The sequence below is a fragment of the Pan troglodytes genome, chromosome 7, assembly GCF_028858775.2.
Source record: "Pan troglodytes isolate AG18354 chromosome 7, NHGRI_mPanTro3-v2.0_pri, whole genome shotgun sequence".
Classification (NCBI taxonomy): Eukaryota; Metazoa; Chordata; class Mammalia; order Primates; family Hominidae; genus Pan; species Pan troglodytes.
The window spans coordinates 49,818,383-49,830,061 of record NC_072405.2 but is presented as its reverse complement, the minus strand read 5'-3'; positions in this window follow the sequence as shown (position 1 = coordinate 49,830,061).

Below are 11,679 nucleotides of genomic sequence, written 5' to 3'. Positions count from 1 at the left end.
CCAAACATAGCTGCTCTAATATGGATCTCACCCCACATACCCTTCTTACCATGTGACACTGACACTCCTCCATCAAGAGGTGGGGTCTATGTTCTCACCTTCTATTTATTTATTTAGAGACAGGGCCTCACTCTGTCGCGTAGCCTGGAGTGCAGTGGGGCGGTCACGGCTCATTGCAGCCTTGACCTCCCTGGGCTCAGGTGATCCTCCCACTTCAGCCCCCATGAGTAGCTGGGACTACAGGTGTGTACCATGCCTGGCTAATTTTTTGTATTTTTGGTAGAGGTGGGGTTTCATCATGTTGCTCAGGCTGGTCTTGAACTCGGGCTCAAGTGATCTGCTCACCTCAGCCTCCCAAAGTGCTGGGATTACAGATGTGAGCCACAGCGCCTGGCCCTGTTCTTGCCTTTTACATCAGGAAAGAGTTTTTTAACTGCTTTGACCAAGAGAATTTGGCAGAAGTGATGCTGCTTGGCTTCTGGGACTAAGTCATAAAAGGCAATGTGGCTCCCACTTGGCTCTTTTTTCTGGAGCCCTATCTCTTGAGAGCTGTGGGCTGACGTGGAAGAAGTCTGGCTAGCCTGCAGTCGATGTGCAAGAGAGTCGATATGAAGATGCCAGGCAGAGATGGGGAGCCTTACTGGAGGAACCCCAGAACCCCAGTTGTTCCATTCTCCAGATGTCTGGGTTGAATGATCCTTCAGGTGATTCTAGTGCTGAGGCTTCAAACCGTCCCAGCTAAGATGAAGGGAGCAGAGATGAGCTTCTCTGCTGAGCCCTGCCCAAATCGCAGATTTGTGAGCAAAATAAGTATTGTTGTTGTTTTAGGCCCTAAGTTTTGGAGTGGTTTGTTATGTAGCATTAGCTGACTGGAACAGTGGTCTTTGAGCACAATCGCATTCTTCCATAATTCTCATTACCAAATAGCTTTTCAATGATGTTTATTAATATTCCTTAATTGTTACATATTTGAGTCCAAGCATAGATAACGTCTCTACACAAGTGCCGATTATGTAGTTTATTGATTTAAAAACTTCCCTTCTCTTGGTCCAACGACCTTCTCCAATCTCCCCCGCTCCTCCACTGGAGAGCTAGAGCCCAGCTTCTGCTTCCTTACTTAATAGAGGTGTGACCTTAAACGAGTCACTTTGGATTTCAGTCGCACCACCTTTTTTGCTGTTGTTGTTAGATGACATTTCGCTGTTGTCCCTCAGGCTGAAGTCCAATGGTGCGATCTTGGTGCACTGCAACCTCTGCCTCCTGGGTTCAAGTGCTTCTCCTGCCTCAGCCTCCTGAGTAGCTGGGATTATAGGCATGTGCCACCGCGCTTGGCTAATTTTTGTATTTTTAGTAGAGACGGGGTTTCACCATGTTGGCCAGGCTGGTCTTGAACTCTTGACCTCAAGTGATCTGCCCGCCTCGGCCTCCCAAAGTGCTAGGATTACAGGAGGGGGCCACCACACCTGGCCATCAGTCACACCACCTTTTTTTTTTTTTTTTTTTTTTTTTGTGAGATGGAGTCTCACTCTATCACCCAGGCTGAAGTACAATGGTGTGATCGCAGCTCACTGCAACCTCTGCCTTCCAGGTTCAAACGATTCTCCCACCTCAGCCTCCCGAGTAGCTGGGACTACAGGTGCATGCCATCGCGCCTGGCTAATTTTTGTATTTTAGTAGAGACGGGGTTTTGCCATGGTTGCCAGGCTGGTCTCGAACTCCTGACCTCAAGTGATCCACCTGTCTCAGCCTCCCAAATTGCTGGGATTACAGGAGTGATCCAACCGCGCCTGGCTAATCACACCACCTTTTACACAAAATTAATATGTGTCTGCCTGAAGACAGAGGGACAGACCAAAAAATTGAGGGACCCGTTTCACTTCTAAGATCTTTGATTACAACTAATATTCATTAGACAAAAACACTTTTAGAGGAAATGAGTTGGCAGAAAAATATTTCTGCTGTGTAAAGAAGGGTTATTAAAAGAAATGCCAAAGCAACACACAAACTTTTGGTGAAACTGTTGATCGTTTGGCACTGTAAAGTTCAGGAAGGTGGGAGAAAAGAGGTCTTCAATTACATTATATAGAATGAAGAGAAAAATCAGGAACACCTGGTTGATGTGCACCCACTGTCAAGAAGTGTTTTAGAAATAATAAGATAGCCATATAAATGGAATGTGATTCATTAAAATGATCACAGATAAAAGATGATTACATAGATTATTATATTAGGGGATGAAGTTTGTGGATAGAATTTGCAGGCAAGCTTAGATGATTTAAATTGCAAGATGAACATACTAACATGAATTCAGACAAGTAAAACATGAAGTTACCTCGAAAGAGAAGGAAAAAGCTACTGCCCAAAGTAGAAGAGGAAGATACAGAAAATAGGATCCTATACAACTGAAGAAAGTGACAAGCCACAGCAATATTCAGATATTCTCAGTGAAGATGTTAATGGAAATTATAGACACAGCAAATAGAAACAGCCAAAATATTTGTGGACAGCCATACGTTATTATTATTATTACTATTTTTTGAGACAGAGTCTCACTCTGTCGCCCAGGCTAGAGTACAGTGGCATGATCTCGGTTTACTGCCAGCTCCGCCTCCCGGGTTCACGTCATTCTCCTGCCTCAGCCTCCCGAGTAGCTGGGACTACAGGCGCCTGCCACCACGCCCGATAATTTTTTGTATTTTTAGTAGAGACAGGGTTTCACCATGTTAGCCAGGATGGTCTGGATCTCCTGACCTCGTGATCCGCTTGCCTTGGCCTCCCAAAGTGCTGGGATTACAGGCGTGAGCCACTGCACCTGGCCCAGTGGCACATTATTTTTATTTTTTGAGACAGAGTCTCGCTCTGTTGCCCAGGCTGGAGTGTAGTGGCATGATCTTGGTTCACTGCAACCTCTGCCTCCCAGGTTCAAGCAATTCTCGTGCCTTGGCCTCCAGAGTAGCTGAGATTACAGGCATGTGCCTCCATGCCTGGCTAATTTTTGTGTTTTTAGTAGAGATGGGGTTTCCCCATGTTGGACAGGCTGGTCTTGAACTCCTGACCTCAGGTGATCCGCCCACCTCAGTCTTCCAAAGTGCTAGGATTATAGGCATTGCGCCTGGCCAAAAAGATACATTATTAATGAGAACAAATTTAATTTTTTAATCACCAAGGAAAAACGACAGTAAATACTGTATATCTATACAGAATTGTGAGCTTTCTGGAGAAAGATGCTTTCAGAATACAAGTAATGGCATTATTATTGTTCTCATATCAGTGCCCTTGCTTGTTTGGTCAGCAGCTGTTTCTCAGGGGTCCCTTTTTCTGAATTCCATCACATTCTTGGTCTCACTGCCCTGGAAACCAAAGAATTAAGATTTGGGAGTGTATTAGTTAAGTAGAGTTTAACTCCCGGTTTTTCTGAATGCATGAAGATTGGCACTACAGACAGCCATGTAAGAGGACAGCTTGCATTTTTTTTTTTTTTTTTTTGAGACGGAGTCTTGCTCTGTTGCCAGGCTGGAGTGCAGTGGCATGATCTCGGCTCACTGCAACCTCCGCCTCCTGGGTTCAAGCGATTCTCGTGCCTCAGCCTCCCGAGTAGCTGGGGCTACAGGCACGTGCCACCATGCCTGGCTAATTTTTGTATTTTTAGTAGAGACAGGGTTTCACCATGTTGGCCAGGATGGTCTCGATCTCCTGACATGATGATCCACCCGCCTTGGGCTCCCAAAGAGCTTTAAGGAAGGCAGAAAAGTGCGCTTACGCTGTTTTCTCTTAGGCTCATAAGGAAAGCTATTGGCTGGTGAACTTATACATATTTTTCTGGCCAATGATAACACCCAATGCCAGCTGTATGGCCAGGATGCTGGAGAACTCAGGAAGCCGGGCAAGGCTTGGGTCTCCCTTACAAATGGAAAATCTGGGCAATTTATGATATTCCTAATTCCTTTGCTCTCCTCAGACCCTAGGTCCTCTGAAACTCTGTAAGGAGATATAAGAACTATCTGCCCCTTTGCTTGTTGTAGAATATACAATAATCATAAAAAATTTTTAAAAATTAAATCTATCTTATGAAACACTGTGGCCAACATAGCATTTAGCTGGTTAAGTAAGATTATTTTCCTAATGCTTTTCTGAATATGTCAAGCAAAGAGAAAGGTGACCTTTCCATAAAGAAATTCATGTGCCTTTATATCATGGGCATCTTTGATGAGAAGCTTATGTGCCCAAGTGTTGGGCAAGTCTTATTTATTTATGTATTTGTGATGGAGCCTCACTCTGTCGCCCATGTTGGACTGCAGTGGCATGATCTCGGCTCACTGCAACCTCTGTCGCCCGGGTTCAAGTGATTCTCCTGCCACAGCCTCCTGAGTAGCTGGGATTACAGGTGCCTGCCACTGCGCCCCGCTAACTTGTGTATTTTTAGTAGAGACGGGGTTTCTTGGTCAGGCTGGACTTGAACTCCTGACCTTGTGATCCACCTGCCTCAGCCTCCTAAAGTGCTGGGATTACGGGCATGAGCCACCGTGCCCAGCCTAAGGCTTCATGTTTATTAAAGTCTATATAGTTTAGACTATATAGTTATAAAGTGAGAGATCTTGAGGGACTTGTCCTAAGGTCTAAATAAAAGCCAGGCCAAATTCAATCTCTCTTTCTCTCTGGCTGGAGTGCAGTGGGACATTCATGGCTCACTGCAGCCTCAAACTCCTGGGCTCAAGCAATCCTCCCACCTTGGCCTCCCAAGTAGCTGGGACCACAGGTGTGTACCACCATGCCTGGCTAATTTTTTTTTTTTTTTTTTTTTTTTTGTGGAGACGGGGGACTCACTATGTTGCCCAGGCTGGTCTTGAAGTCCTGGCCTCAAGCGATCCTCCTGCCTCAGCCTCCTAAAGTGTTTGGGGTTACAGACATGAACCTCTGCACCCGGCCCAAACTCAGTATTTCTAAATGCTTGCACCTTAGGGCAATGCGTGCTCTCTCTCTCTCTTTTCCTATAGTGATGGGAAAAGGTCTGATTATAGTCAAAGTAAAGGGTAAAAGGTAGCCTTGTTCAAGAATGTGCCCCGTATCAAAATTTCATTTATTGTCTTGAATTTTAATGTCTTTCTTTTCTTTGTGTTAATGAATCATAGACATGGGCACCATTTTGATAACTTTTTAAATTAATTTATTTCATTTTTCGAGATAAGGTCTTGCTCTGTCACTCAGGCTGGAGGGCAGTGGTGTGATCTTGGCTCACTGCAGCCTCCAGCTCTTGGGTTCAAGCGATTCTTGTGTCTCAGCCTCCCCTATAGCTGGGATTATAGGTGTGTGCCACCATGCCTGGGTAATTTTTGTATTTTTAGTAGAGACAGAGTTTTGCCATGTTGGCCAGGTTGGTCTTGAACTCCTGACACCAAGTGATCTGCCCCCCTCAGCCTCCAAATTGCTGGGATTACAGGCATGAACCACTGTGCCCGGCCCGTTTTGTGAAATTTAGGCTAACAGTTATTGAAATAATTGTTTTCTGTGGGAGAACTCTTAGAATAAAATTCATTCATCTGTATACGTTGACCCTTGAACAACTTGGATTTGAACCGCTGGGATTCACTTACGTGTGGGTTTTTTTTTCAAGTAAGTTACACCAGTGTGCTTGCCTCCCTTTCCACCTCCTCCACCTCATCTGCCTCTGCCACCCATGAGACAGCAAGACCAACCCCTCCTTCCTTCTTTTTACAATTTTTATTTATTTTTTATTAGTTTTTGTACAGATGAGGTCTCCCTAGGTTGCCCACGTTGGTCTCAGACTCCTGGTCTCAAGCAATCCTCCCGCCCAGGCCCTGCAAATTGCTGGGATTACAAGCGTGAGCCACTGCGCCCGGCCCCTTCATTCCTTCTTATGAAGACCTTTATGATGCTGCACTTCCACTTCATGAATAGTAAATATATTTTCTCTACCTTAGATTCTTAGTAACATACTCATTTCTCTAGCTTACTTTATTGTAAGAATACAGTATATAACACATATAACATTAAAATGTGTTAATTGACTGTTTATGCTATGGGTAAGGGTTCCAGTCAAAAGTAAGCTATTAGTAGTCAAGTTTTTGGGGAGTCAAAATTTGTACGTGGCTGGGTGCAGTGGCCCACACCTGTAATTCCAGCACTTTGGGAGGCTGAGGCAGGCGGATCACTTGAGGTCAGGAGTTTGAGACCAGCCTGGCCAACATGGTGAAACCCTGTCACTACTAAAAATACAAAAATTAGCTGGGTGTGGTGGCACGTACTTGTAATCCCAGCTACTCAGGAGGCTGAGGTGGGAGGATCGCTTGAACCCGGGAGGCAGAGGTCGCAATGAGTCGTGCCACTGCACTTTAACCTGGGATACAGGGGGAGACTCCACCTCAAGAAAAAGAAAAAACAAAAGTTGTACGAAGCTGGGCATGGTGGCTCACACCTGTAATCCTGGTGCTTTGGGAGGCCAACGTAGGAGGATTGCTTGAAACCAGGAGTTTGAGACTAGCCTGTGCAACATAGTAAGACCCTGTCTCTACAAAAATGAAAAGATTGCTTGAGCCCAGAAGTTCAAGGCTACAGTGAGCTATGATTGTGCCACTGCACTCCAGCTTGGGCAACAGAGCGAGACCCTGTCTCTTAAAAAAAAATGCAGATTTTTGACTGTGCAGTTCAGTGCCTCTAACACCTGAGTTGTTCAAGACTCAACTATATATGTCATGGTTTTCTTGAGCTGATAAAATACAGTAAGATTCATTTAAAATTATTCCTAAATTCTGGCCAGGCATGGTAGTTGATGCCTGTAATCCCAGCACTTTGGGAAGCCTAGGCGAGCAGATCACTCGAGGCCAGGAGTTTGAGACCAGCCTGGCCAACATGGTGAAACCCTATCTCTACTAAAAATACAAAAATTAGCTGAACGTGGTGGTGCATGCCTGTAGTCCCAGCTACTCGGGAGGCTGAGGCATGAAAATTGCTTGAACTTGGGAGGTGGAGGTTGCAGCGAGCTGAGATCGCACCATTGCACTCCAGCCTGGGTGACAGAGTGAGAATCTTGTCTCAAAAAAAAGAAAAAAATTAAATAAATAAAATTATTCCTAAGTTCCAAGCTTTTTAATTAGAATTACAAAGATGGAATTATAATTACAATTGTTGTCATTATTTTCCTTCTACATGTAGTGTCTATGAATTATACATCTCTTAAGATGTCAATACTTGAAATCATAAGGAGTAAGAGGCCTAGGCTGGGTGCAGTGGCTCACGCCTGTAATTCCAGCACTTTGGGAGGCTGAGGCAGGCAGATCACCTGAGGTCAGGAGTTTGAGACCAGCCTGGCCAACATGGTGAAACCCTATCTCTACTGAAAATACAAAAATTAGCTGGTTGCGGTAGCGGGCACCTGAAGTCCCAGCTACTCGGGAGGCTGAGTCAGGAGAATTGCTTGAACCTGGGAGGTGGAGATTGCAGTGAGCCGAGATGGCACCATACATTGCCATTGTATGGGCAACAAAGCAAGACTGTCTCAAAAAAAAAAAAAAAAGAGGCCTAACAGGAGAAAATTGTGGAATTTTAAATTTGTGACATCTTAAAACCTTCTGGGTTATGATAGGTTTCTTTACTGAAACACTTCCAGGTTTCTCACTGGTAAAACTTAATATCTTAGCTGAGTTCGACATTCACCCTCTATTTATCAGAAGGCTAGAGAACAGGATGATTATGTTCCATGCCACATACCATTATCTGAGTATTTTACTACTGACTTAGCTCAGAACAGATAGTGAAATAATTCCACCTTTAGAGTATCCCAAAGTGATAGAAATTATTAGATTTTTCAGTTTATTTCAGTTCAGTTATGAAAATACATTCAACTGAAAATACTGAAGTCTGGTCATGCAATTGTGTTAATTGTTGATATTTTTTGAAATAAGAACCAGAAGCCTTGGGTCATTTGGTCTATTATTGCTGGTCTTGCTGTGAACAGCTGTGATGCTATGAGTTGCTAACTCATTGGAATCAATAAGATTTGGATGTGACCCATGGAGTTGTAAGCGCTGCTGTTACCTTTGACTTTTCTCTGTGAAGCAAGATCATGCTTTCCTAGTCATCCTCTCTGCTTTGTATTAGACATGTTTACTTCCAGTGAAAATTCAGCTTGACCCTGAACTTTACCCTTGGCTATAACCTGCTTCTAGGCTGGAAGTTTAATTCATGTATTTTAGAGTTCTACTGGTATACTTGTAAGCATGAAAAAGCCACTTTTTTCATATTTTCCACCTTTTTGGGGGGGTTATAATTAGAACTGGCAGAGCTCAGAGGCTAGTCTCTGTTGATGACCAATGGAACCAATCAGCTGAACAGGCCCAGAGGCTTTGAGGAAATTGAAGGGAATCCCATGGGGTGGTGGTTATTGCATCCAAATTATCAAAACCATTCATAATACTGAAGATGTTAACTGGTGTGCCTGATATTTAGGATACGGTAATCCATATTGACAAGTACAAGTTGTTTTCTTTTTAGGCATTTGAAAACGTATGAATGATAAGAAGCCATATAACACAACAAACTCAATCTAAGTCTGTTGTGCTCCTGTTTCTGACCTCATTCCTGTTCCTTACTCTCTAGATGTAACCAGTATCTTCAACTTGGTGCTTATTGTTCCTATGAATAGTTTTTTGTTTTGTTTTGTTTTGTTTTTAATAGAGACAGGGTCTCGTTCTGTCACCAGGCCAGAGTGCAACCACAGCCCACTGTAGCCTCGACCTCCTGGGCTTAAGTGATCCTCCCGCTTCACTGTCCTGAGTAGCTGGGACTACAGGCTAATTTGTTTTTTTGTATTTTGGGGGGTTTTTAGAGACGGAGTCTTGCCCTGTCGCCCAGGCTGGAGTGCAATGGTGGGATCTCAGCTCACTGCAAGCTCCACCTCCTGGGTTCAAACAATTCTCCTGCCTCAGCCTCCCGAGTAGCTGGGACTACAGGCTCCCGCCACCACGCCCAGCTAATTTTTGTATTTTTAGTGGAGACGGGGTTTCGCCATGTTGGCCAGGCTGGTCTTGAACTCCTGACCTCAAGTGATCTGCCTGCCTCGGCCTCCCAAAGTGCTGGGATTACAGGCATGAGCCACTGCGCCCGGCTGCTAATTTGTTTTTTGTCTCACTATGTTGCCCAGGTTGGTCTCAAACTCCTGGCCTCACCGATCCTCCTACCTCGGCCTCCCAAGGTGCTGGGATTCCAGATGTGAGCCACTGTGCCTGGCCTGTTCCCAGAAATGTTTTTAAATTTGACCAACTGTGTACCCCAAAATAATATGGTAATATGAGCTGTGTGTGTGTGTAGTCATGGCATCAATTAGCATAACTCAGGAAATGTGCTTATAAAACAAGTTTATTTTTTCTCTACATTTATTTGTTGGGGATAGTTCTTCCCCTGTCACTGGACAAAAACTGATTACTCTTGTCACTCTGCTTAAAAAAAAAAAAGAGTTCCATGATCTCCTTAAGTACCATTCAGTAATTAAAATATATAATCAAAACTCCCTCCCTCCCTCCTGGGAAACGGTGCCACACTGTGGGCTTAGCATGAGTCTCCATTGGCCAGTTGGGCTGCCAGCAGTAGCAGTGGCCAGGTCAGCCATGACGGAAGGAGGCCCATGTTGTGGAGCCCCTTGCATGCTTCATCCTTGCTGTGTCCACCTTTTCACATGGTCCCACTGAGCCAGCACCAGGAAGGCTGGGAAAGAGGCTGACTGATGTCAGAGGACTTTCCACTTCCTTTCCTGCAATGAGAACCTCCCTGCAGGGATGCTATGTGGTGGGCATACACAACATATGAATTTCTTCACCTTCTATGCCCACTCCTAGGGTGCATCCACATAGGGTTTCTCTCCTCTTCCTCATCAGCCTCCAGTTGTATCTTCCAGATCCCTAAGCAGCTGTCTAAATAGTTAGCCACTTCTGTGATGCAGTGTTCCACGCTCAGGTCCCCTGCTGATCCCTCCCTTGCCTGAACCCTACCAGAAACGACAGGGCAAGGGAGCCAGGTTGTTGCAGCCTGCTCAGATTCGTCTTCGTAGAACATAAGGAGCACAGTGAAGGAAAAAAGGTATGAGAGACAAAAGGGGATGATCCAGGACACCATGCATTCTGAGGTCTGTGTGCAGGTCTCTCTTCTGTTCCATCATCCGTGAGCCTATTCTTGTACCAATGAGACACATTTCAGCTACTACAACTTCATGTCTTGCTAGATACAGGGCATGTCTCTTCACTTTTCTAAAACCAGCATGTCAAGTTCCATTGAAAACCTTGTTGGGACCTTGGTTGCCAGGAAAATATATTTTTTTTAGAGACGGAGCCTCACTCTGTCGCCCAGGCTGGAGTGCAGTGGCATGATCTCGGCTCACTGCAACCTCCGCCTTCCCGGGTTCAAGCAATTCTCCTGCCTCCGCCTCTTGAGTAGTTGGGATTACAGGTGCCCGCCACCACACCCAGCTAATTTTTTGTTTGTATTTTTAGTAGAGACGGGGTTTCACCATGTTGGCCAGTCTGGTCTCAAACTCCTGACCTTGTGATCCACCTGCCTCGGCCTCCCAAAGTGCTGGGATTACAGGCATGAGCCACCGTGCCCGGCCAAGCTTATCTGTTAAACGAAATGATCAGATTGAATTTTACCCTCTGAGCCTAAATGCTGGCTTTGGTCTCAGAGGCATTTTTACTTGCTGTCTTAACTGCTGCATGGAGTTAATATACAGCTGTGTATTACTCTGGCAGCACACATTTCCTTTATGGAAAACTTGTGGTCACTTCAAAATCTACACAGTACTTGGGAATAGAAAACAACTATTCCCTTTCTATTCCTAGGGAATAGAAAACAACTTGTCACAAGCAAATTTCCTCAGGGAGCCCCTATCAGGGATCTGATAATTTTACATTTATAGCTCTTGCTGGCAGGGGCTGGTGAAGTTTCTATATTCAAGATGGCTGCTGTGGGGTTTCTGGTTACTTAAAAGGTGATTTTTCCTATCCTGAAATAGTCCCTCCATGTCATTAAATATTAAGTGAAGATCTTTTCTGTAATATTAAAAATCCCCCAAAACATGCTGTTTGGCCTTTCCTAATTGTGTGTGTGTGTGTGTTGTTGTTGTTGTTTTTGAGACAGGATCTCATTCTGTCACCCAGGCTGGAGTGCAGTGGCATGATCTCAGCTCACTGCAGCCTCGACCTCTCAGGCTTAAGTGATCCTCCCACCTCAGCCCCGCAAGTAGCTGGGACCACAGGCGTGGGCCACCGTGCCCAGCTAATTTTTGTGTTTTTTTGTAGATACAAGGTTTTGCTGTTGCCCAGGCTGGTCTCAACTTCTGGGCTCAAGTAATCTGCCCACCTTGGCCCCTCAAAGTGCTGGGATGATAGGTGTGAGCCCAGCCCCTACTTTTTTGTTTTTGTTTTTGTTTTGAGATGGAGTCTTGCTCTGTTGCCTAGGCTGGAGTGCAGTGGCGTGATCTTGGCTCACTGCAGCCTCCGCCTCCCGGGTTCAAGTGATTCTCCTGCCTCTGCCTCCCAGGTAGCTGGGATTACAGGTGCTTGCCAACACGCCCAGCTAATTTTTGTATTTTCAGTAGAGATGGTGTTTCACTATGTTGGCCAGGCTGGCCTCGAACTACTGACTGCAAGTGATCCACCCACTTCGGCCTCACAA